The following is a 24,943-nucleotide window of genomic DNA, read 5'->3' on the forward strand; positions in this document are numbered from 1 at the left end:
TAGAGACCATGGCACAAATCTGCCCTGTGAAATCTGCATCAATGAGCCCCAGGTGCAAAATGATGCCCTGAATGGTGGCACTAGATCTCCCCATCCGGAGAGCACTCATGCCCCCACCCAAGGGACCGAAGGCATCCCAGGGAACCTTGTGTATTTTACAAGATTCTAAGATAACTGTTGCTGTGGTGCAGACATCCACACCTGCTGATCCGCGGGTGCTGGCTGCAAGCTGGCAAAGGAGGCCTCCATTGGTTCCTGGGTATGGAGAGAAGCTTGTGTCTAGGTGCGTCCCTTCTGAGCGCTTCGCTTCACGTTTCCCGAGCCTGGTAAAGCCTGGCCATTAACATGAACAGTCGCCTTGCAGATATTGGACATGTGATTCGGCCTACCAAACCAACCACATAAGAACATCGGGAATTTGACCTTCTGTGCTTTCTTCCCCTGCTTCTTGCCAGCATGCACAGTCCCCTGCTGTGGCCACCTGCCCTGCGGTGCTGCCCAGACTGGCTGCACAGCAGCAGCCACAGCAGCCAACTTCTGACCCGAGGGGATAATGTCTGCACAGGCCTCCACCATATGGGAGACAGTAGGAAAACCAGGCAGAGCCACTATAACCTTCCTACAAGCATCATTTCAATTACACCTCGCAAGGTTTGCAATCACAATCCTCTTTGCCACAGGATCAGGGCACCTGCCTCTCCACAGATGCAGTCAGCCTTGCTGCAAATTCCACGAAAGACTCATCAAATCAACCCCCTGGACAATGGTCGCAAACGGCTGCCTCGGAGCAGCCATTTCCAGGGTCTGAACAATCGCTGCCATGCCCAGCGTGTGGCACTGGTGAAGCACAAGGGGATCGAATCCAGCCTGCGCCTGAACATTGGCATAAAGCGCCGTGCCCAACAGCACGTCAGTGACAACCCCATGCCGGGGGTCCTGTGGCGCCAATGCAGCATTCTGCACCACCGCGTGGGCTGCCAAAAGAGCCTGCTTGGTCTCAAAACCATCAAACTGCACAGGGTCAAAAAGAGAATGTGCCACACGATCGAAGTCATGAGGCGTCAGCACGTCCGTAGCAACCCTCCCGAGAGTCTGCATAACCTCAGCAGACCCCAAACCATGCTGAGCAACCGCATCATGGACTTCCTGTCGGGGGATGGGTAGATATAAGTCCAATTGTGTCAGGAACCCACGTCTTAAAAAAGGAACCCACTAGGCCACGGCAAAATATCCAAATATGGATAACATTGTAAACAGACCAGTGAAGAGATTTTTTGATTTTATTTCCAGCACATCAGTCTCAGAATACAAAAAGGAGACATGACAGCTCACTGATCCACCCCAAAAATGTCTCCCCCAGGAGGGCTCATACAGCAATACATAAAATCATCTCAATCTAGAGTTCAGCCAATCACACACAGAAAACACATATTGACAAGCATTCTATCCAATCCCACAAAGTATACGTAATCGTAGCTAAAACAAAGACTGGTTCATAGGAGACAATGAACAGAGCTCTATTCATGCTAACCTTCTAAAGATATACATTAAATAACCTTGTTGCCATCCCAAAACCAATTCTACAGAGATCTATTGTTATTTGTCACGTCTACTGCTTGGGAAACTTTTCTGCTTGCATGGGAAACTTTTCTGCTTACATTTGCAATGCTAACAAAACTTCAGTCTGAGGCCTATACTTTTTTAACCATTTCCTAAAAACCCTCTAACCTTATGGATTCCAACATTTCCCCCTCTCTGTTTGACTCAGAAGCTTTCATTTTCTTGTCGCTTACTACTTGCGTTTCATAGTTCTATTGCAAAATTTCTGCTTATTATCTGTTGAAGACCTATTTTCACTAAACTGAAGTATTGCTATATTACAGCACAGCAACTTAATGCTGTGAAAACCTAATTCTTGAAAGAGGTATGATTCACGTTCGGCAACAGTCACAAGTTATCGTTCAAAAAACTCTGGTCGATTCCAAGGCCTTAATTCAAAACCTTCGTTCATGTCAATACCCTCATCTACTGCTTTCGTGAGATTTCGTATACACTCTCCGTGCTTCTACTTCCTAATTCTCCTGCTTGAATGACAAAAACTTCTCGGACTGTTTTGTTCATCATTCGCCGAACACAACAGAGTATACAAGGTACCACTATCAATATCAGTATTAGAACACCTAATACGTAAAGACCTATCTTGCAAAGTTGCCTTAGCCAAGGTGCAAAACTCCAATTTTGAAACAAATCATCCAACCAGGAACCTCCATCTTCTTTAATTTGGGCTGTCAGATCCTTTAATTTTTGAATGCTTTTATGAATGGATTCAGGAATGATCAGACAAATTCATACAACACAATCCTTCAAATTCCTCACAACCATGTCCTTGTGCCAGTAAAAGAAAATCAATGGCTGCTCTGTTTTGAAGAGTAGCATGTCTAATACTATCAACATCGGTCAACATATCACTGATTGCAGAGAATGTGGCATTAGCTTGTTTGTTCAGCCAGCATCCAACTCGATGTAATTGTCTCAATGCCACTGGTGAAGCCAATTGGGGTAAAAATATACCTGCTGAAACCCTTCTGGCGGCATTCCAAGGCATAAAATCACTCTGACAGTTCTCATCATAATGAAGAACAGCTCTCATTCTCCATTGTTTCTTTTTCATCACTGCTTTGGCCGTGGGGGCAATTATGGTGAGCATACCAATGCTACAAAGACCACCTTCAAGGTGAGCTGGAATGCCTTGCCAAGCTCTGTCTCCGCAAGTGAACCAATACCCTTTCGGCAATTGCCATGGGTATTGATCCGTTTCTGGAACCACATCCCAACTGTTTGAAACATTACACCAAAACCTCAAATTTTTATATGCAAAATAATAAGGAGTAACACTGAACTTTGGGGGATCACCTTTTCGCCAGGCACGAGTCATGAAAGTAAAACCAAAATCCATGGTCAAAGAACCAAGGATTTCCAATTCTTGAGATTCAGATGCTGCCCTAAGGAGTTTTTTGGACCAAATGTTCCAATTGAAGGAAGGACTGTTTCCATTGTCAATTCCACCTGGTTTACCATTAGATTGTTTTTTGATCAAAGGCAACTCTTTCACTGGCACACCAACCAGACAGGTTGAAAAAGGCTTTTCTGGTTCCGAATTAGACAGACATATAGTATCCGACCCGGCAGCCTTGGCTAAGGTCACCCAAACGTTTGTTTTCGGTTGATCCACAGGCAAATCTGCATGACAAAAAACAATTAAAATCAAGCAAAACAAGTATACCATTTGATTTTTCCCCATCTCTTTCAAGAACTAAGTTTTGGCAAAATTCTTTCTACACAAAAACGACAATCTAAGTTTTTAGCCAAATATTGATTTTGTAAAGCAAACATTCAGCATTCAATTAGTATACTCATGAATAACATTGGCACAAAATCAGAGTTCATGGGTTCCACCGATGCACAAAGAACGTCAGGCACAAGAGGCGTCAGGCGAGACCCGGGATCCTTCGATTCGGTTCACGTCTGCGTACTTGCTTCCTCGGTTCTGGATTCGACAACAGGTTCTGAAGTGCGATATGGTTTGACGTTTTTGGCAGGAACCCACTTAATTCCAGCACCTGTGGAGATAGAAGCATACCCTTTCCCCAAATTATTAATCAAAATGGACCTTCACTTGAAAAACATACAGAGCCTTACTCAGTCTCATCTGTGGGGTGCTCTCCGTTCCCCCTCTCTGTTGATCTAATATGTGTTTTAGGGTTTGATGTGTTCTTTCAATGATTGCTTGGCTTGTGGGAGAGTGGGGAATACCAGAAATGTGTCGAACACCCCATTCATTTAAAAATGTGGCCAATTTTTGAGATATATATGCGGGGCCATTGTCAGTTTTTACTTCTTGGGGTACGCCCAATGAAGCAAAAGCTTGCAGGAAATGATGACAGGCATGGCTGCCAGTTTCACCTGTGTGAAGGGAAGCAAAAACTGCACCAGAGAACGTGTCTATGGAAACATGAATACCCTAATGTGAGAAACAAAATATGGATTAGTTCAGGGATTATTGCAAAGTTGTAAAAAGACATGAAAGCCAACGATGTAAAGTTTCATTACTAACATCTTTTAAAATTAAACATTAACATTAGCAACATAAGCAAAATCTGTGACCAAATTAAGAGGTTGATGGAAAAGCTGAAAACTCAAACCACAGTCAAAGTCCAGTGATGAGATTGTCTTCCTTGAAGAGTTGATAGTCTTCTTTGAAGAGATGATGTCTCAGCCTTGGATCTTTGTGACATCCTTGAAGTTTAGTTGTAGAAATGTCAAGTCCAGCCTTTTGGATTCCAGTCCCAACACCAGCACAGGTTTTCTGCATCTCTGTCTTCGTCGAAGCTGTGATGAGCAGATTATCCATGTAGTAGTAGAGTCTTGAATCCTGGAAATTTCTGTGAACTGAGGACAAAACTTGTACAACAAGACATTAGCAGATCATATACATCATGACAATCACATCCTATGATAGGTAGAAAGTCACTTTGATTGGAATCTTTACATATGACAATCCTTTTGTGACATGACCAGCCCAGTGAGAATATTCACCCATTGCCAGTGGGTACCACAATTTGTGTCTGAGCGCGGTGGAACGCGCTGTTTCTGAAGTTTAACGACAGTGGGTTGCCATTGATGTCAAATAGTGAGTGACAGAATTTAGCAAGATGCCTTCCTTTTCGGCATCGAGGGCAAATAGAAATTTGATTTGATGTCCCACGACAATCCTTTTTAAGGTGTCCTAATTTACCACAACCAAAGCAGACAGGCTTTTTATTAGGATCTACTTTTACAGCATTAACAGAATTTTCCCAATGTTTTTCTAAAAACTTTTCAATTTTATCTATTTGTTGTGTCAAATTGTGTTCCAGTGTTTTTTCCAAAGCATTGACCTGTGAATTTGCAGCATTTTGTGAACCCATAAGTCTACTGCAAGCTGTTAGCATCTGTGTGATTGTTGGAGGCTGATCAGGCAAAGCTAAAATAATTTTTCTACATTCATTATTAGCATTTACAGAAGCAAGATTTTGAATGATATAAGAGTGGGCTTGTTCATCTGGACATTGCCTTTCAACTGCTTGAGTTAATCTATCCAAAAAAGAACCATAAGATTCAGTTTCACCTTGTCTGATCAGTGGATAAGAATTCAAATGAGAACCAGCAGGCTCAAGTGAAAGCAAGACCTTTCTAGCAGCGTCCTTAATGTCTGTTAACACAGGCCGAGGCAGTTCAGCTGCTTGATTTTCAGGCCTATTGTAAGGTGAATCACCAGCTAATTGAGCAACATCTAGATTAGCATAATCAGTATTTGCATATCCTTCAACCAACTTGTTAAGTAGTTTTTTCCATTGTAATTCCCATAGTAGGTACTGTGAATTGGTTAAAATCAGAGAAGCCACATTCCTGCAATCAGCAGGAACTAAATCATAAGAGTTAAAAATATTTTTCAACACACTATTAAAATAGGGAGAAGAAAATCCACTCTCTTTCAAAGCCTGTCGCAACTCCTTTATATCATGATGATCAAGTCTTTCATATTTTGGATTTCTATCATTTCTTCCATATTTTACTGGTAAAGCAAGATATTGTTCCTTTAAATCTGAATCTTTTTCTAGTTTCTGATTAATGTATGACCAATCAGGTAAATTTAATGGAAAATTAAAATTGTCACTTCGATCAATGACAGGCTGACCTTTACTTTTAACCAATATATTTTCTGATTCTGAAAAATCACTAAATCCAAACCTTCCAGGCCCTCTGCCCATATCCAAATCTCTGACAGGGACACTGTACTCTTGTCCAGGAGTTTTGCCAACTCCGGGAACTCGGCCATAAAAGGCAGGGGTGGACTGCCACAAACCACACGCCTCCTCTGAAGCCCGACCCAAAGGGGCCGGGACAGAGGCGTGTTCCTTTCTTCTGGGAACAGTGCCATTTAACCTTGAGTTCGATACTTTACTACAAGTTTCACATTGTCTCCCTGCCAAGAAAAACTCAGCTGGGGAGTCCCCAAATCTAGGTTTTAAACTTACATGGTTTTGTTTTAAAATACAAGAATTAGGATCATGACATTTTAAAAACTCAACCCGTGTTTTTTCAGGTTTTTGAGAGTCATCCATCCTTTCAAAGGACTCCACCCTTAAAGCCAATTTTTCTTTCTCTGTATCTATAGATTGACAAACACCAGAAAAACCATGTTTTTGCTTAACTGAAAAAGAGTTCCCCGGAACCACAATTTCCCGAGTGGAAGTGACACTCTCAGCTTCCATCTCAGGCATAGAAGAATTCAATGTCCCTGCACAAACAATTTTAGAAGGTACAGACACTTTTTCATTTGCATTTTCTACACATATTTTCCCATCCCCCTTACAAGAGTCACATATTTTTACATTAACAGAACAACGCGAAGAAAAGTCCGAAAGAGTCTCATTTTTTTCCCAGAGAGAGAGAAGGAGGATTTTTTTCAACAGAGTTCAAAGCAATAGTGTCACCATTTGAAACAACACTTGTTACATTCTCCGATACACACACAGTCTCCGGTTTACTGGAATTTACAGAGACAGAGCCAGAAGCTTTGTTTTCCGAGTTCAAGTTGATCTTATTATTATCAGTTTGTTTAAAACACTCCAACAGAGCTCTACAAATCAGCATAAGTTCTCTTAAGCTTTCATCTTTTTTCAGAGAGACTAGATTATAGATTCTCCAGTTTATCTGATCCCAAAAATGGAAAGTAAAAGCAGACTGCAAATTTAAATCTTGCGTATTTGCCTTAACCCAGATAAGTAAGTTTTTAAGCTCAGTTTTTGAAATTTCAGAGTGACCTTTTTCTTGTAACATTGTCTCTAACTGATGAAAAACATCCCATTCAACTTTTGATAAATTCGTTCCCATTTTTGTGTTCTTTTAATAATTTTCCTTTTCTCTATATTTACTCACAACGTCACCCAAGCACTCTCCCGAGATAAGTTACTTACAATTTTCTTGGCTTCATCGGGAGAGATGTTACAGTGTCCTCCTTGTTAACACTTGGGTCTCCGCGGCTGGTACATCCACGATTTTTCTTTTTTCTTCTATTCTGCGTCCTCGGACGGGGTCCTCACACGGGGCACCATTAGTCGGGGGATGGGTAGATATAAGTCCAATTGTGTCAGGAACCCACGTCTTAAAAAAGGAACCCACTAGGCCACGGCAAAATATCCAAATATGGATAACATTGTAAACAGACCAGTGAAGAGATTTTTTGATTTTATTTCCAGCACATCAGTCTCAGAATACAAAAGGAGACATGACAGCTCACTGATCCACCCCAAAAATGTCTCCCCCAGGAGGGCTCATACAGCAATACATAAAATCATCTCAATCTAGAGTTCAGCCAATCACACACAGAAAACACATATTGACAAGCATTCTATCCAATCCCACAAAGTATACGTAATCGTAGCTAAAACAAAGACTGGTTCATAGGAGACAATGAACAGAGCTCTATTCATGCTAACCTTCTAAAGATATACATTAAATAACCTTGTTGCCATCCCAAAACCAATTCTACAGAGATCTATTGTTATTTGTCACGTCTACTGCTTGGGAAACTTTTCTGCTTGCATGGGAAACTTTTCTGCTTACATTTGCAATGCTAACAAAACTTCAGTCTGAGGCCTATACTTTTTTAACCATTTCCTAAAAACCCTCTAACCTTATGGATTCCAACACTTCCCTCTCCAGCTTATACAAAAGTGGTTCATGAGTGTTGTGAGTAACACCCCTGAGCATAGGGAAAGCCTGGGAACCCCCTGGCAAAGCCACAGCACCTGCTGTGTCCCGGTACTTGGGCCCCACAGGGACAAGAGGGGATGACTGACTGGGAGCCAGGTCAACACCACTCACCCCCGCGCCCCCTGCAGCACCGGCAGAGCCAGAGGAGCCTGCTCCGCAACCCAGCAGATGTCGCGATGAGGCAGGCTCAGACATCTCATTAGTGTTAGTTTTGGCTTCTCGCCAGAAACGCTTGGGGTCCCTTGGACATACAGTCACCTGGCATGAGGGAAGCGTCCACAAATTCGACGAGGAGACGCCATGGCCCCGGGAACCCACTCGCCTCCCACCGGCCGTGTTGGCATTCGCACTAAAGGTAAATACCTCAGCGCCCTGTCGTGCTGCAGCCCTGGCAGGGGGCGCCTTGGCGGGCACAGGTGCCAGCACTGCCTGCAAACCCGATGTGGGCTGGCACATGTGACCATGGTCACAGGGGTTTTCAGGATGAGAGAGAGACAAGAATGTTGACTCCATGATTAGAAGGCTTGATTTATTATTTTATTATATATACACTACATTGTAACTATACTAAAAAGAAATAGAAAGGAAAAGGTTTCTCAGGAGGCTAAGCTAAAAATAAAATTGAAAAGAATGAATAACAAAGATCTGTGTCTCGGCAGAGAGCAAGAGCAGCTCTGCCGTGAATGGTGAGTAAATCCAAACATCCACAGGAGACCAATCACGGATCCACCTGTTGCGTTCCACAGCAGCAGATAACCATTGTTTACACTTCGTTGCTGAAAGGTCTCAGCTTCAGCAGGAAAAATCCTAATGAAAGGATTTTAATGAAAAGATGTCTGCAACAGGACGAGACCGGCGCGGAGCTCTGTCCCTGACATGGAGGAGGGGAGGGGTGCCAAGAGAGGTGCAGCCCGTGGAGCCGCATCACTGCAGAGCGGCACAAGGGAGCCTGGCCCAGCCAAATCCACCCTGGGGGAACCATCGCCATCCCCCGAGTTGGACCCGTCCCCCACCACATCGTCCCAGGGCGGGGGAGAGAGCTCCACATCACACAGAAACTCAAACTCCCCTTCGTCCACGTCAGAGACAGAAGGGGTCCACTGGGAACTCCGAGGGGTACAAGAACCAGACCCCCGCCAAAGATCCTCACACTTTTTCCACTGCACCAGCAGTGATCCCATGTCTACAGTGCAATCATCAAAGAGGGCCTCCGTGAGGCAGACCCCCACAAGAGAACACTCCTCCTTGGAGAACGGCTTTGCAGAGTCCGAAAAGAGCACTCGCTCTCGGACCCACAGAAACAATCGCTCAAAATCATACCAGGAAATAGAAACCTGTTTCCACTCCAGGACCCCTCCTCCAGAGATCCAAAATGAGGGAATCCTCCTTGAAACCCACAGCGGTTGCCATTACCCCAAGAACAGCAGGCAAAGCACCAAAGACGGGGGACAATAAAACCTCACCGGCAATCCAGACTCTGTCTCAGCCTAGGCTGCAGTACACGTTGGCAGTCACCTGATGTCACTAGAGGACAGGAAAGAACAGAAGCACACATCCCTGTTCTCAAGGCGAAGAAAAAATGTGAAGTTTATATTCTGACTCCAACATTTATAGTTTTCCAAAAGTGACAGCAGATTGGAGGGTGACAGTGCCACCTCTCCAATGGCACTGATCAAACCACCAGCTCTTCAACTCTCTCCTCCTCCATAAAAGGAATGCGAAACAATGAGTTATTTACAGAAAGTGTGTGAGAAAGTTCACTACAAGAATGTCAACATCAGAAGGCTTAGAAAATGTTAAAAAACCAGGATGACGCAAGTTGGGCTAAACTTGGCTTCTGGTGACTGCTTCTCTGGTGACTGCCCCTGCACCAGTGGGGCTCACTTGTTTCCTTCCTATGGAGACCATTGTGACACTGCGGAGCATTCTGGAACCAATGGGCCATGGTGACACTTAGGGACTTGTGGAACCAAGAGGAACATTGTGACCCCGCAGGGTACCATGGATCCCAGGGGCCACTGTGACACTCTGGGGCCTCGTGGAACCAAGAACATCTTTCTGTTCTCTTTGAACCAAGAACATGTGGCCCAGTTGGGCCTCACCGTCCCAAGGGGCCAGTGTGAAGAGCAGCAGGGCTTTGTGGAACCAAGAGGCTATTGCTGCATTTCAGGGCCTTGTGGAGCCAAAGGGCCATTGTGATCCTGCAGGGCACTTTGGATCCATGGAGAGCATTGTGGCATTGCAAGGCCCCATGGAATCAGGGAGACGATTGTCACCCTGCAGGGTCTCATGGAAGGAAGGGGCCATTGTGACACTATGGGAAGTTGTGGAACCAAGGGAATCATTGTTGCACTACTGGGCCCCAATGGAACCAAGGGGCCATTGGACACAGCGGGACTTCATGGAACCAATAGACCATTATGGCACTGTGGGGCCTTGTGGAACCATGGAGACCATTAAGATCCTTAAGGACTTGTGTAATCATGTGACCGTTATGACGCCTGAGGGCACCATGGAAGCAAGGAGCCATTGTGACACTGCAGGGCCCTGTGGAACCAAGGGAACATGAAATAGGTGTGGCTGCCTTGGCTTCCCAGGGGTCACCTGACAGGTCTGCCTGACCTTGGAATGCTGAAGGCCATTCCCATCTGCCCCTGAAACACTGGGGCTCTGGGCTTTTCTTTTTATGGAAAAGAACTGTCCATTTTTCCAGGCATGCATGGCCAAAATTATGATTCCACCTCCAAATATCTGTGTATTCAAGGATTGCTGCCAGACTAAACTTGCCAGGACAGACAAGTCTGGCTGGTCATTGGCTCCTGAGTGGCAGCACTCATCTATTTTCCAAACACTGGAAAGGGTTCTGTGCTTTTCTTTGTATGAAAAAAAAAATCCCTCTTTTCCAGGCACAAATGTTCTAAATTAGGACTCCGCATTTGTAATTTCAAATATCCAAGGGTTGCTCCAAGCAAACCTGCCAGGACAGACAGGTCAGGCTTGCCTTGGCCGCTGATGGCTGCCGTTCATCAGCTCCTGAAACATTGGGGCTCTGTGGTTTCCTTCCTATGGAGACCAATGAGACATTTGAGAGCCTTGTGAAATGAAAGGGCCATTGTGACACTGCAGAGCCTTGTGGAACCAAGGACAGCATTGTGGCTCTGTTTGGCCGCATGGTCCCAAGGGGCCAGTGCAAAGCAGCAATGTGAGAGTTAGCCCAGCTATAACTCAGAGTCAGACAGACCCTGGAAGAACTGCACGTGAGTTTCAAGTTCTAGGAATCACTCGATTTACTTAGGGTAAGCTTGAGACTTTTCCTATAAGCCTTTAGTGTTGTTATGCTAAGTTGTCCAAGTTCTACTCCTGTATTGGTTTATTGGTTACTTGTTTCTTCTTTATGGATATTGTTCTAGTTTTCTAGACCCAAGTATCTATGTTGTGACTTCCTCTTTGTCTCAGGTTTTAGGATACTGCCCCTCGTACCGTGCTCGACTTCTCCATGTTTATTGTTTTTCACCCTGTAATTAAAGTTCTTTGTGGGAAACTCCATCGAACCCACTCCTTTTCATTTTTTCCACCCTCGCCCTGCTGAAGTCAGGGACTCAGAGAGGTTTGTCACAGCCACCCTCATTGTGACATCTGGCACCCGAACAGGGACCATGACATTCAGGGCTCCTTGTGTCAGTCACGTCAGCTGGGGTTAGCTGATGGATAGGTCAGTGCTCCCTGGGATTTTGGATTTTGCAGGCCTGGCGGATTCATTGCTGCTTCGAGGGACCTCGGCCCAGGATCGGCAGGGGCAAAAACGGTTTCACCTGCATAGGATTGCAGGTGGGTTTGGGGAAATGCTAGACATTTATTGCCCATTTTGCCACTGTGTTTTTACAATATGCACCCAAGTCCCATTATTTATTTGGTGTGCTCTGGTGGCTGTTGCCCCTAAGGTGGAGAAGGAGAAAAATGGACAGCTAGATGTCCAAAGTAGAAAGGAGCATATATGGATGCTTTAAGTTAATTCTAACAGATCGTGACAAAATATTTTCAAAGAACAAATTAAAATCAATCATGAGGTGGATCATTAAAACTTTTCCAGATGCCTCTGCTGATGAAATCCATACCATTGAATTTTAGGACTCAGTGGGACTTAAACTGTACAACCTTTCAATCAAAAGGGAGCCCATTGCAGCCCACATGCTCCCCATCTTCCCTACCATCCTTGAGACCCTTCACCAGCAAGCAATGTCTCAAAAACTCAATCCGTTGGTTACTCCTAACTCAGGACCTCCCCTCAAACATGCCTTTCTCACACCTTCCACAATGGTCCAAGATGGCAATGGCCACATGGTCTTGGAGCATCATGCCCTGGAGATTCAAGATGGAAGGAGCCTGAATGTGGCTTGGGAGCCAGATCATCCTCCCTCCATCTTGGCTCCTCCACTTCCTGCTACCACAACTTCTCTTCCGCCCTGAACAAACCTCCAGACTCCACCCCCACAACTGTAGGTCATGTCCCCACTGTCAATCATTCCACTTTCACCCTGGGCAATGCCTCCAGAACTCTACCCAGGAAGTCCGCCATTGTAAATCAAGGCCCTTCCTCCCCAACACCTGACAAAATGGCAGTGCCCTTTGCCTCATCCTCCAGCAATAATATAACCCCATGGTCACAGATACTAAGCCCAACTGTCACACTATTTCTAATCCAAATGTTTCTCCTCCAAGTTATTCTTCCTCCCTGGAAGACAGTTTGGATTCCCCAGAGCCACTTTTCCCCTCAACCCCAGAAGATCCCCAGGAAAGGATCCAGAAAGAAGCAGTTAAGGAAGGACACTGGCAAAGAGTCTCAAAACCCCTCATTGCCCCTGTATGTTATGAAAGAAGGGGGCAGAATCCTAGCTATCAGCCATTGGTTTACAGGGAAATCAAGGATCTGTGTAGGGCAGCTAAAGACCATAGGATGGACTTACCTTGTTTTAATGGCCTAATGAGGGCCATGTTTACAGCACATCATAACTCCCTATGATTTAAAATGTATTAGGACCATGTTGTCGCCTACAGAATACAACCTGTGGGAAGGGGGATGGAAGTGTTTACTAAATCAATTAATAGCAGACTATGCTAATAATGAGGCAAGGGCAGAATTGACAATCAACCATCTAGCTGGAGAAGGACAGCAAAGCCGACTAGATGATCAAGCAGCAGGTATCCCCAGAGAAGTATTGGATGATATCAAAGAGATGACTTTGTAAGCTTTAATCCAGGTATCGCATCATAGTACCCCCATTTTGGACTACCTTGGGTGGCTGCAGCTAAATCTTTAGGACAATCAGACCATCTTGGGTGCCTGTTAAGTAAGCAAACCAATGCTACTCCCTCACACTGAGTGGCCTGCTCTCAGACATAGAGACCATCAGACATGACACCTTGCAGAACAGCGATAGAATTTTTATTCTGGGCACATGGGCATGGCTGTGTAGACTCTGAGGGCATGTGTTGCATGAACCTCTCCAGCCAGAGCAAGTCAATCCACAAGAGCATTCAAGTACTGAATGAAGAGTTCAAGAAGCTTCAAGTGGAAAACAAAGACTGGGTCAATGAACTCTTCCAATTCAAGGGACTAAAGGGTTGAATGATGTCTAGCTAAAACAGGACATTTAATTTTCTTAGCTGTTGTTGTATTGTTAATTGTCTGATGTTTGTTTGAAAGCTTTTAGAAGGTCTTACAAAATTCTTTCAGTTCCATCTTCGTTGTAAAACAGAAAGAGGGAAGATACCCAACACAGGCTCCTCATGGACTCCTTGGAGGAGAGAACTGGAGGTCAGGATGGCACAAAAACCTCTCAGAGACTCAGTGCGGGCAAGGAAATCCTTAAAAGTACCTAAAAGTATTCTTAAATCCATAAAGTACATTAAAAACCTTAAGTATCTAAAGCCATTAATGAGCCCCACTGAGTGTCAGTACAAAGCTCTCCAGGGACTCGTTAAAACAGAGAATTGGGGCCATGATTGCACAAACCTCTCACAGAGTCAGTATCAAAAGTGAAACACCAAGTACCTTAAAATAACTGAAGTAGCCTGAAGTACTAATGAGCCCCAATGAGTGTTGTTACTGAAAAGCCTCTCCAGGGATTAATTATAGCAGATAATTGGAGGCCATGATTGCACAAACCTCTCAGAGACTCCAAGGCAAAAGCCAAACCCAAAGTCCTTTCAAAAACCTGCAGTCCCTACAAGGAGCATTAAGGATTCCCCAGGGCCATCGCTGAGCAAGGCTCCCCAGGGACTCCTTCCAGCAGATCCTTGAGGCCCCTGGGATGTGGGCTAGGGGGGGATGCTGAGGGCAGGACAAGGGGCTGACAGTGCCCAGCCTGGCTGGGGCTGTGCCAGGAGGCCTCAGTGCCTCAGGACAAGGTGTCTCCTCACAGCCCTTGGTGGCACAGACACTGCTGTGCTCCAGGGCACAAAGACTTGCCTTCTCTTTGTCCCCACCTGTTATCACTTCCGCCAGTTCTCTGCTCTGCCTGGGACCTGGGGACACTTTCTCAGTCGTGTCCCTCAGTGGGACCCATTAAATGTCCAAGAAAGTTTGGAGTTGGATTCTGACTTGGAGTTCTGGAGAGGTTTCTTCAGCTCCCTCTCAGGGACTGATGTTCAGGGCCTGAGCACAAAGCCCCAGAGGCTCATTAAAGTCCTTGTGCTGTGTCTGTGCTGCTGAGCTGGGCTGGGCTCCTGGCACAGAGGCAGCTCCTGGTAACCAAGAAGAGCTTCAAAAGCACATTTCTCTTGATGAGCAGCTCTTCTGCCAGCCCAGCAGGGCTGGGGCACTGCCTGCAGCCACCCCGGGCACAGCACAGAGGCACAGAGAGCTTCAATCAGTCAGGGCTGGGAAGGTGCAGAGAAGTGCCTGGGGCAGAATTACTGCCAGCCCTTGGCACAGGAACCTCTGGCTGCAAGACAATGCAGCTGCAGCTCCTGGAGCCATCTCCCAAAGCTGGAACATCCCAATGCCTACAGACCCTGTGAGTACATTCTCTGATTGTCTCTTGTGCAGAGCAGCCAGGGGTGCCCAGGGCTGTCCTGCAGAGCAGGGTCCTGCAGCCCAGGGTGCTGTGTTGGGGCAGGGACTCTGCTGCCTGCCAGGGACAGCTCTCAGCCAGCCCTGGCAGCTGCTCCCAGCACTGGGGGACAAGGTCTGGGTGGGAGGAGACAGCTGGTAAGGCTTGAAAGTGTTCTCCTTGTGTGGTGATGATGCTGCATTGTTCAGGACTGCTCCCAGCATGACATTTAACTGTAGAATATTTCCAAGTAGATTATACAGGAAGCAGAGAAAGGCTGGGGCTGCATAATTTGGAAAATCCTGCTTTTTAAATCTACTGCTTTCTGTTGCCAGGATGAAAAATTGCACATTGATATTAATCTCTCAGTTAAGGTTCAGAAAAAGAAAATAGCTTTTTCTCAGATCTTACTAAGCCAGGCAGTGACAGAAACCTGCACAGGGCCCCCTAGAAGATGCATCAGTTTTGCTTTTTCAGCCTCCTCAGTGTTGCTCTGACAGAGCCATCAGAGCCTGGAGAGCCAGAGCTGCCCCTGGGCAGTGCCTGAGCTGGGAGGGTTCTGCAGGGCAGAGCTGAGCCCCCAGGGCTGGGCTGGGCTCTGGCAGCACTGGCAGGGCCCAGCCCTGGGCACAGGGAAGCAGCTGCTGGCAGGGACAGCTCCAGGCAGCAGAGCCCTGGGCAGGCAGTGGGGGGAAAGTGCCCCCAGGCTGTGCTGGGATATTTAAAGTCCTCTCCAAACCCAAGTATTCCATGAGTACTTTTCTTACAGATCCCCATGCCAAGATACCATAGGAAATGTCCAACAGCAGCTCCATCAGGCAATTCCTCCTGCTGGCATTGGCAGACACGCGGCAGTTGCAGCTCCTGCACTTCTGCCTCTTGCTGGGCATCTCCCTGGCTGCCCTCCTGGCCAACGGCCTCATCATCAGCGCCGTAGCCTGCAGCCACCACCTGCACACGCCCATGTTCTTCTTCCTGCTCAACCTGGCCCTCACTGACCTGGGCTCCATCTGCACCACTGTCCCCAAAGCCATGCACAATTGCCTCTGGGACACCAGGGACATCTCCTACAAAGGATGTGCTGCACAGCTCTTTTTCTTTGTGTTCTTCATCTCAGCAGAGCTTTCCCTTCTGACCATCATGTGCTATGACTGCTACGTGTCCATCTGTAAACCCCTGCACTGCGGGACCCTCCTGGGCAGCAGAACTTGTGCCCACATGGCAGCAGCTGCCTGGGCCAGTGGCTTTCCCAATGCCCTCATGCACACCGTCAATACATTTTCCCTGCCCCTGTGCCATGGCAATGCCCTGGGCCAGTTCTTCTGTGAAATCCCCCAGATCCTCAAGCTCTCCTGCTCCAAATCCTACCTCAGGGAAGTTGGGCTCATTGCAGTTAGTGTCTGTTTGGTATTTGGTTGTTTTGTGTTCATTGTGTTCTCTTATGTGCAGATCTTCAGGGCTGTGCTGAGGATCCCCTCTGCGGAGGGACGGTACAAAGCTTTTTCCACCTGCCTCCCTCACTTGGCTGTTGTTTCCCTGTTTTTCAGCACTTCCACATTTGCTTACCTGAAGCCCCCCTCCATCTCCTCCCCACCCCTCAATCTGGCCCTGTCAGTTCTATACTCAGTGATGCCTCCAGCCCTGAACCCGCTCATCTACAGCCTGAGGAACCAGGAGCTCAAGGCTGAAGTGTGGAGACTGATGACTGGATGCTTTCAGGAACATTAAATTGATGGCCAATTGCTGCAAACCACTTGTAACAGAAGTCATCTTATTGTTGGTTTGATTGTAGGGTTTTTTTTTCCTTTATATTTGTTTTCTCATATTGTCCACAAATAAATGTTTTTGTTTGTGCCATTTCTCATTTTTTTTCTCTCCAACTTCCCTAAGGCCAAAGACTTTATCAATGAGGGGTTGCGCTCTGGGTGACTTTAAAGGAAATAAAGGATGTCCCAGCCAAGTTTTCTGCAGAGATGCCCTTGTGTTGCCTTCTCTGGAGCTGCAGCAGCAATGTCTGTGTGCAGAGCTGAGGACAGATCAGTGCTGGCCCAGCAGCTGTGCCCCGCAGCAGCAGCACTTGCTGTTGCCAGTGCTGCTGCCGTGGCCCTGCCCCGCTGCCCTGGTAGCCCTGGTGTTGCTGTAGGGCCTGAGTGCTCTCGGGGCCGGGCACAGCCCTGGAGGTGGCAGTGCCAGGGCTGCAGCAGGGACAGGCCAAGTAATATAAATAATTTGTAATATAAATCATCTTGGATAGTTCTTTTGGATTTGTCCTTTTTTTCCCTGTGTTTTAGTTTTTTATTATTGTCCACAAAGTAAAACCATTTGTGGTTTGTGCCATTTCTCATTTTGTTTCTCTGCACCGTCCCTGTGTCCACAGACTGTGTCAATGAGGGGCTGTGTTCTTGGTGTCTTTAAAGGAGCTAAATGATCTCCCAGCAAAGTTTTCTGCAGTGATCCCCTTGTGTTCCCTATTCTGGAGCTGCAGCAGCACTGTCTGAGTGCAGAGCATGGGCCAGATCAGTGCTGAGTCCATCAGCTCTGATCCTGCTGGCCACACCATTCCTGATCCAGGCCAGGAGCCACTGACCTTCTTGCCCACCTGGGCACACTGCTGCCTCATGTCCAGCCTGCTGTCCAACAGTGCCCCAGGTCTCCTTCTGTCTGGCTGCTGTCCAGCCACTCTGTCCCCAGCCTGTAGCACTGCAGGGGTTGTTGTGGCCGAAGTGCAGGACCCGGCACTTGGACTTGTAAAACCTCACCTTGTGGGATTTGGGCCCTGGATGCAGCCTGTCCCAGGCACTGTGCAGAGCCCTCCTACCCTCCAGCAGATCAACATTCACACCCAGCTTAGTGCCATCTGCAAGTTTGCTGATGCTGGACTCAATCCCCTCATCCAGACCATTCCATGCAGACATTGGAATCCACACTGGCTGGCTCTGATCCCTCGGCCATCCTGTGGGTGTCCTGTGATGGCACTCAAGGTGATCTGTTCCATAACCTTGCCGGGCACCCAGGTCAGGCTGAAAGGCCTGGAGTTCCCCAGCTCCTCCTTCCAGCCCTTCTTGGGGATGGGCTCACACTGGCACGTCCAGTCCCCTGGGACCTCCCTGCTGAGCCAGCACTGATGGTAAATGATGGAGAGCAGCTTGGGGAGCTCATCCACCGGCTCCCTTATCCCCCTAGGATGGATCCCATCTAGTCCCAGAGACACCTGTGAGCATCTGAGTGGCTCAGCAGGTCCCCAGCTGCTTCCTTCTGGATTACAGGGGCTGTTCTGCTCCCTGTGCCCATCTGCCAGCTCAGGAGAACACTTGTCCTGAGGAAAACCTGTGCTAATATCAAAAATTGAGAGAAACAAGGTGTTAAGTAGCTTAGCCTTTTCTTTATCTTTAGTTACTCTATTTCCACTGCATCCAAAAAAAAAAGAAGATGTTCTCCTCATCCCATGTTTTGCTATTAATTTATTTGTAATACCGTTTTTTAGTATTTTTTACAGAAGTGGCCAGGTAATGCTCTAATTGAGCTTTCGCTTCTCAACTTTTCTTTCTGCATCACCAAATAACATTCTTAAACACTTTCTAAGTTTCATGACCTTCTGTCGAAAGTTGCGTCCTCTTTTTTCCCCTGAGTTCCCATAAAAGCTCCATGGGCAGCCAGGCCAGTCATTTTCCTCACCAGCTCATCTTCTGCCACACTGGGACAGGCTTCTCCTTCCCCCTTAAGATTACTTTCTTGACACGAGTCCATGTTCCCAGTCCCCTTTGTTTTTAAGGGCTGTTTCTCTTTCAGAAAATCAGTACTTATTTGGTACTCCCCAAATCTGCATCCTAAATAGGCCAAAGTCTGCCCTTCCTAATTCCAGTGTGGAAGTTTGGTAGCTGCCCCTCCTTCTTTCACCGAACATTGAAAACTTGATTATTCATGGTCACAGGCAGCCTCTGAGCCCCACATCTGCCACCAGCCCTTCTCTGTTTTTGAACAGCAGGAGATAGAGCTTTCCTTGGCAGTGGGAATGTTACCAAAAATTCAGTAAAACAGAAAACTCCTTAACACCAATGCAGCATTAAGAAGTAGCATTCTTTATTCAGCTGGAGGCACTGGTGATAGCTCCTCCCAAAGCCCTGCATGCTGAGCACAGGAAAGTTTCTGTTTATTTTCTGTATTTTGCTCACATATTCTTTGATTTTCCTGGACTAAACACACATATGATAGTCATTTCCCCAAAATCATTAACACATTTCCCCTCCAGTTTTGCATGCATTCTTCTTTCCCGGGGGTCTCTCTGGTGGTCTGGTGGTTGTGGAGCCCAGTGTTCCAGTGGCCCTGGCTGAGCTGGCAGGACACTGAGGCTGCTGAATTTCCAGTTCCTTTCTCACACAATGGGCATTGTGCGGCTTCCATAGGCCTGGGGTTGTGGAGAACAACTCCAGGTGTGAGCTCACCTGGTGTAGACAATTTATCATCTGTGATCCATGAGATCACAGAGTAGGCTATGATATCACAGAGTGGGGTATGTGAGGTCATTGAAAGCTATGACATAATAAACTGCCTCTTAGACATAACAGAGCCAGCTGTGACATCACAGGGCAGAGGTTTGACATCACAGAGAAGACTATGATATCACAGAGCAGACTATTACATCACAGAGTTCACAGTAACATCAGAGACCAGCTCTGTGACATTAGAGGATGGGCTGTGACATCACAGAGCAGGCTGTGACATCCCAGAGGGGCTGTTTGACATCCCAGCAGGGCTGTGTCAGGTCACTGGGTTGGTCACTCCGCCCCAGCTCCCCCTCACAGTTTCTCCCAACAAGTCCAAGGCTGTTCATGCCCAGCAGGGTCCCTGTCCCCCGGGATACCCCCGGCCCACCTGGAGCCACAGCCTCCACCAAAGGATGTTCCACAGGATCCACCCCAAAGCCTGACAGGGGACAAGGGGCCAGGGCTGTATGACCAGGACATCAAGGATGTTGTTATCTTATTGTATTCCGTATTTCTAGAGTCCCATACTGTTGCAATCATATATAAAGTCCATACCTTCTTACTGGTTTTCTACCATGCAGTTCTTCTCTGTAGCACAGTTCCTCATGGTTTCACAGGGGCTCCTCCTGGGCTCTTGACCAACCCCTTGTATCCCAGCTATCTTTACGAACCACAGCTGCTGCCCAACTATGGACTTTGCAGCAGTGACTCATTTAGAATAGCTAGGACCCACTTGTCTAATACATAGGACTCTCACTACATTTCAGTTGTTGTATTCTTATTGCTGTTATAGCAATACATATATTCAAGCCCCCACACAAGAACCTGGATTATCCAGGTCACTGTGGCCTGGGTGGGGTTCCCCAGGGCAGGAAAGATGTCTGGCAGCTGTAGCAGGGTCTGGGAAGCGCCTCCAAGGTGGGGTTGGAGCCCTTGGGCTGTGAGCAGAGGCTGAGGGAGCTGGGCTTGTCCAGCCTGGAGCAGGGAAGGCTGAGGGGCTCCTCATCCCAGCCTGGCAGTGCCAGCCAGGAGGGGATGGAGAACACAGAGCCAGGCTCTTCACAGGGGGCCTGGGGGCAGACAAAAGCCAATGGGTGGAAGGGGAAAGAGGGGAGATCAGCCAGGGCATGAGGAGATGAAATGAGTCAGGCTGCTTTCAGCATTTCCTCAACACCAAGAGCAGCTTGACTTCCCTTCTCCATCCACCACTGACAGCTTTCCAAATCAGGAATTGTTTGAGCTGTTTTGCTCCCACTCCAGGACAAGCATCCTGATACAAGAACTCATTTGTGTGTATATCTATCACAGAACCACGTTTGTCTAAAATTACTTTTAGTATGGAAATCACTTGTGTTTGGAGGACTCATCAGACACTGCTGGGACATTGCACATAGCTCAGGGAAGAGCAAAATTGTTATTAAATTATGTCTTCTTCAAGTGTGGTCTGTTGGCCATGAAGAGAAATTTTCTTTGCCTCTGAGTCTTACCAGTTCCTAGTCCTCAAAGGACCCAAATCTGATGAATTGTGGTTCCCACTCCAGTGGTGGCACTTCCTCATCCCTCATGCACAGAGCAGAGCTCCCTTGTCCCAAAAAGTCCCTGGCAATGCAGGGATGAAGGAAACAGGACAGGCTGTGGGGATCAGGGGCAGGGCAGGGCCAGGGATTTGGGCCCTTGAGCTCTCAGCACCGCAGGCAGAGGGGAGCAGGGCAGCCAGGGAGCCTCCTTTGGCCTTGGCCCAGCACATTCCCCCATGGTGGGGCTGAGTCCTGTGGCAGCTGCAGCTGCTGCTGTGCCCTTGCCAGGGGCTGAGGCCGTGGGGCAGTGCCCAGAGCAGCCTGGCCTGAGCAGAGCTGTGGGGGCAGAGCCGGCTGGGCTGGGCTGGGGAGAGGCCCTTGGTGCTGCCCAGAGCTCAGGGCAGCTGGCAGAGCTTGCAGGGAGCTGGGCTGGGCTCAGAGAGCCTGGCCCAGAAACCATCAGTGTCCATCTCAGCCTGGCTGAGCATGCAGGGGCAGGACTCAGGCCAGGCCTTGTGGGGCAGGGCCAGCGCCTGTGCAAGGCATTGCAAACAGGCAAGTGGCCCAGAGAGGAGGCTGCTCTGTGCCCTTGGTGGCATGGACAGAGCAGGGAGGGGGCCCAGGACATTTGTCAGTGCCAGCCTCTGTGCCCAGCCCTTGGCAGCCCTGGTTGCTGAGCCCAGCTTTGGCCTGGGCTGAGTTTGGCTGTGGCCCAGCTCCATCCTCCTGCGTGGCTCAGGGCCTGTTCCCAGCCATGGCCAGCCCTGGCTGCCTCTCTGCTGGCCCAGAGGCTGGCAGAACCTGGGGCAGGGCTGTCTGTGCAGCCCCACAGGTGCCACCGGCTCTGCAGGAGCTGGCAGAGGTTGCCCAGCAGGGAGGCCATGGGACACAGAGCCCCAAGGCTGCTGTGGGCACCACGGCACAGGGCCTGTTCCCAGCCACAATGCTCCTGGCCTGGGCTGGGCCTGCACAGGGGCTGGGCCACCATGGCTGGGCCAGCACAGGGCCACAAAGGGGCCACGCAGCTTCTGCCAGGGCTGACAGCAATGACAGGCACATACAAGCAATTGCTGAGCATGGCCTGCACTGGCCAGGCCTGACTGTGCCAAAGGCAGAGCTCAGCTGCCCTTGGGGGCTGCAGCAACATTCCAGAGCCCAAAGAGTCTCCATGGCTTTGCTGGAGACCAAGGCTGCAGCAGGGAAATGCAGGGCAGCTGTGAGATGGGGAGGGCATTGAATGCCAGCACACATCTCAGCTCTCTGACGATCCCGGCACCGTGCTGGGCCCTGTTTCAGACTGGAACAGAGCAGATGTTGATGGGACAGGAGCCCTGCGGGGCTGTCAGAGACCTGCAGCTTGCAAGGTGCTCTGCTCTCCCTCAGGTGCTCTCTGAGGGATCCAATCCCAGCTGGGCACCTCAGGGCACAAGTGGCCCTGCCTTTTCATGGGCACACAGCTGATGTCTGCCTGGAAAGGGGCACAGGTTTTAATACCTGTTAGTTTCATCATATACAGGCAAAACTTTATCACCTGGGTCATTTGAGTACTGTTAAGAAATGGCAAAGTTTTCCCACCAGGAACAGGGTTTTCCTGGAGGTGTACAGATGGCAGGAGAAGAAATACTGCTCTTGTCTTCTACTGGTGTCACCATTATTCATTCTATTATATAAATCTCTCGTTTCCATTTGGGGTTTCAAGCTCTCCTATTGAAATGGCCATGTCTAAGGACATCTCTTCACTAGACGAGCTGGATATTTATGCTTCCCATTGCTCCCAGATTTCCTCCTCCAGATGCTCTCTGGTCATTCAAGTGCCTCTCAACTGACTGGCTTCATGCTTTGAGCTGCAGGAAGTTGCCCAATCATTCCGAAGTGCAAATAAATATATCAATAATCAATATCTTTATTGTGTTTATGTCTATCACAGAACTGCCTTTTCTTATGTCTTTGTCTAAAACTGTTCCTGTACAGAAATCCCTTGGGGATGGTGGACATGTCAGATGCTGCTGGGACATCATGGAGAACTCTGTTTGCTGCAATGTTAAACTGTATCCTGTTCAAATTGTGTTTTTTGGCAAGAAACCCTTCTGTGCCTCTGAATGTCACCAGTTCCTGAGCCCAAAGGACACAAACCTGATAAGTTGTGGTTCCCACTGCAGGGGCTGCACTTGGACCTTGGCTCTGCACAGGAGAGCTCTTCATCCCCTTTCATTTTTTTCCTCCCTCTGGGCATGGAGGGAGCTCCTGACTTCAGCCTGTGACTTGTGTGTGCAAAGAGCAAATCTGGGCAGAATCAGGGCAGGGAGGGTATGGGGGGACCTTGAGATCTGTGCTGGGCACAGAAGGTGTTTTCTATTGCTCTGAGACTGTCTGCTGTGGAAAGTGGATTTAATATCCGGCAGAGGAATGACTTTTGCATTTGATGGAGCTGTGCCTTCCCTTGGCTTTGTTGGCTGACAATAAATGAACATCCCTCTGTGTCTCAGGCAGCTCCTTCTCCAAGGAAAGCAGGTGGGATTTGGAGCCAAGGAGCTGAAAGCTGCAGGTGCAGCCTGGGCTAGAGGGAGCTCAGATTTGCACAAGACTGCTCTGAGTGCCAGGGCTTAAATGGGGGAAATGGTGGGGTGGGGGTAGGGACAGATCTGATTGATTGTCAGCCATGAAGGGTCTTGATTTTCATATCCATTCAAACTGCATGAGGAGGTACTTGGATTCAGTGTCAGCTGGAGATTGCACCTATCAATAAATTGACAGGGAAAAACCCCTTAAATTTGGCCTAAGTAATCGTTTCTCACTGTCTTTTAAAATAGAATCTATTCACCTTGAATAGACTCCTGGAATTCATCTGATTAACCACAAAAGATTTGAAAATTAAATTAAATTATTCCCTGAGGCTTGGCTTGTTAAGGTGTTCTCAATGTTAATGAGCCCTGGGACACTGAATTCCTGCACTCAAGAGCTGAACTCTGAACAAGCCTCTGGAGCAGGAAAATTCAGCAGCAGCCTCCAAGGTACTGAGGATGTCAGCAGCCCCCACTGAGGCCATCCCTGCCCAGAGACCGTGGGGGAATGGGCAGAAAAGGAGCGCATCCCTGGGTCTGGGGCAGCACAACTCAGAGGCACTGGTGGATCCAGCTGGGAAATGGAGTGTGGAATGTGGCTGGGAAAGGCCTGCCTGGGCTGTGCCAAGCAGAACACAGAAGCCCTGACTCCCATTTCCCAAAAAACTCTCTCAAGGAGACATTTAAAAGGAATTACAATTGTTTGTGTCCTCTGAGTAGGAGGTACTGGAGAAATACCAGCAAGAGATTTTCAGGACCCCAAAAGAACAAAACAGACTTTGCTGGCAACTTTACAAAATGAGAGAAATTTTAGCAACTGGTTTAAAACGACATTCAATCAACACAGAACACTTCTTAAAGCACTGACTTGGTCCATTCAACTTCACAAACCCTAAGCTATTTGAATTTTACATTACTCAAATTTACAAAAGGACAGAAATAGAAGGAAATGACAGAAAGAGGGAAAGGCAAAAAAATACAGAGGAGCACAAACAGAGGTACCAACTCCTGGATTCCAGCACATTTCAGATGGAAATTCCAAGAGGAGGTAGTTTCAAGATGTGTGCTTGCCTTGTGATCAGCCTTAAATACCCTTTGGTCTTCCTGGGCCCTTCCCCCTGGTGGGACTTGGGCTCATTTGGTCCCTCAGGAGCTGGGCTGGAGGCTGCAGAGGTGGCTGTGGAGCATTGCCTGTGCTGTGCCAGGGACTGGCAGACACTGCTGGGCTGGGATAGAGGCTCTGGGGGAATTGGGGTTCCAGGACAGGGCTGGGCTGGGGTTCCGGGGCCGGGCAGGGCTGGACCTGCCCCTTCCTCCCCCCTGGCCCCTGACAAAATGTTTTCAGCCAACAATCTCCAGTCTCTCACAACAGGCAATGTTGGAGGTGAAATCCCAATCTTGGACATGGGCACCTGGACTAGAAGGACAGTTCTTTCCCAAAGGAAGGAAAGCACAGAGACTTCCCCAGAGTTTTGGGGACAGATGAAAGGTGACCCTTGTGAAACCATTAC

The sequence above is a fragment of the Melozone crissalis genome, unplaced genomic scaffold, assembly GCF_028551555.1.
Source record: "Melozone crissalis strain CALT ecotype California unplaced genomic scaffold, PUWL_Pcris_2 ptg000011l_1, whole genome shotgun sequence".
In the NCBI taxonomy this organism is placed as follows: domain Eukaryota; kingdom Metazoa; phylum Chordata; class Aves; order Passeriformes; family Passerellidae; genus Melozone; species Melozone crissalis.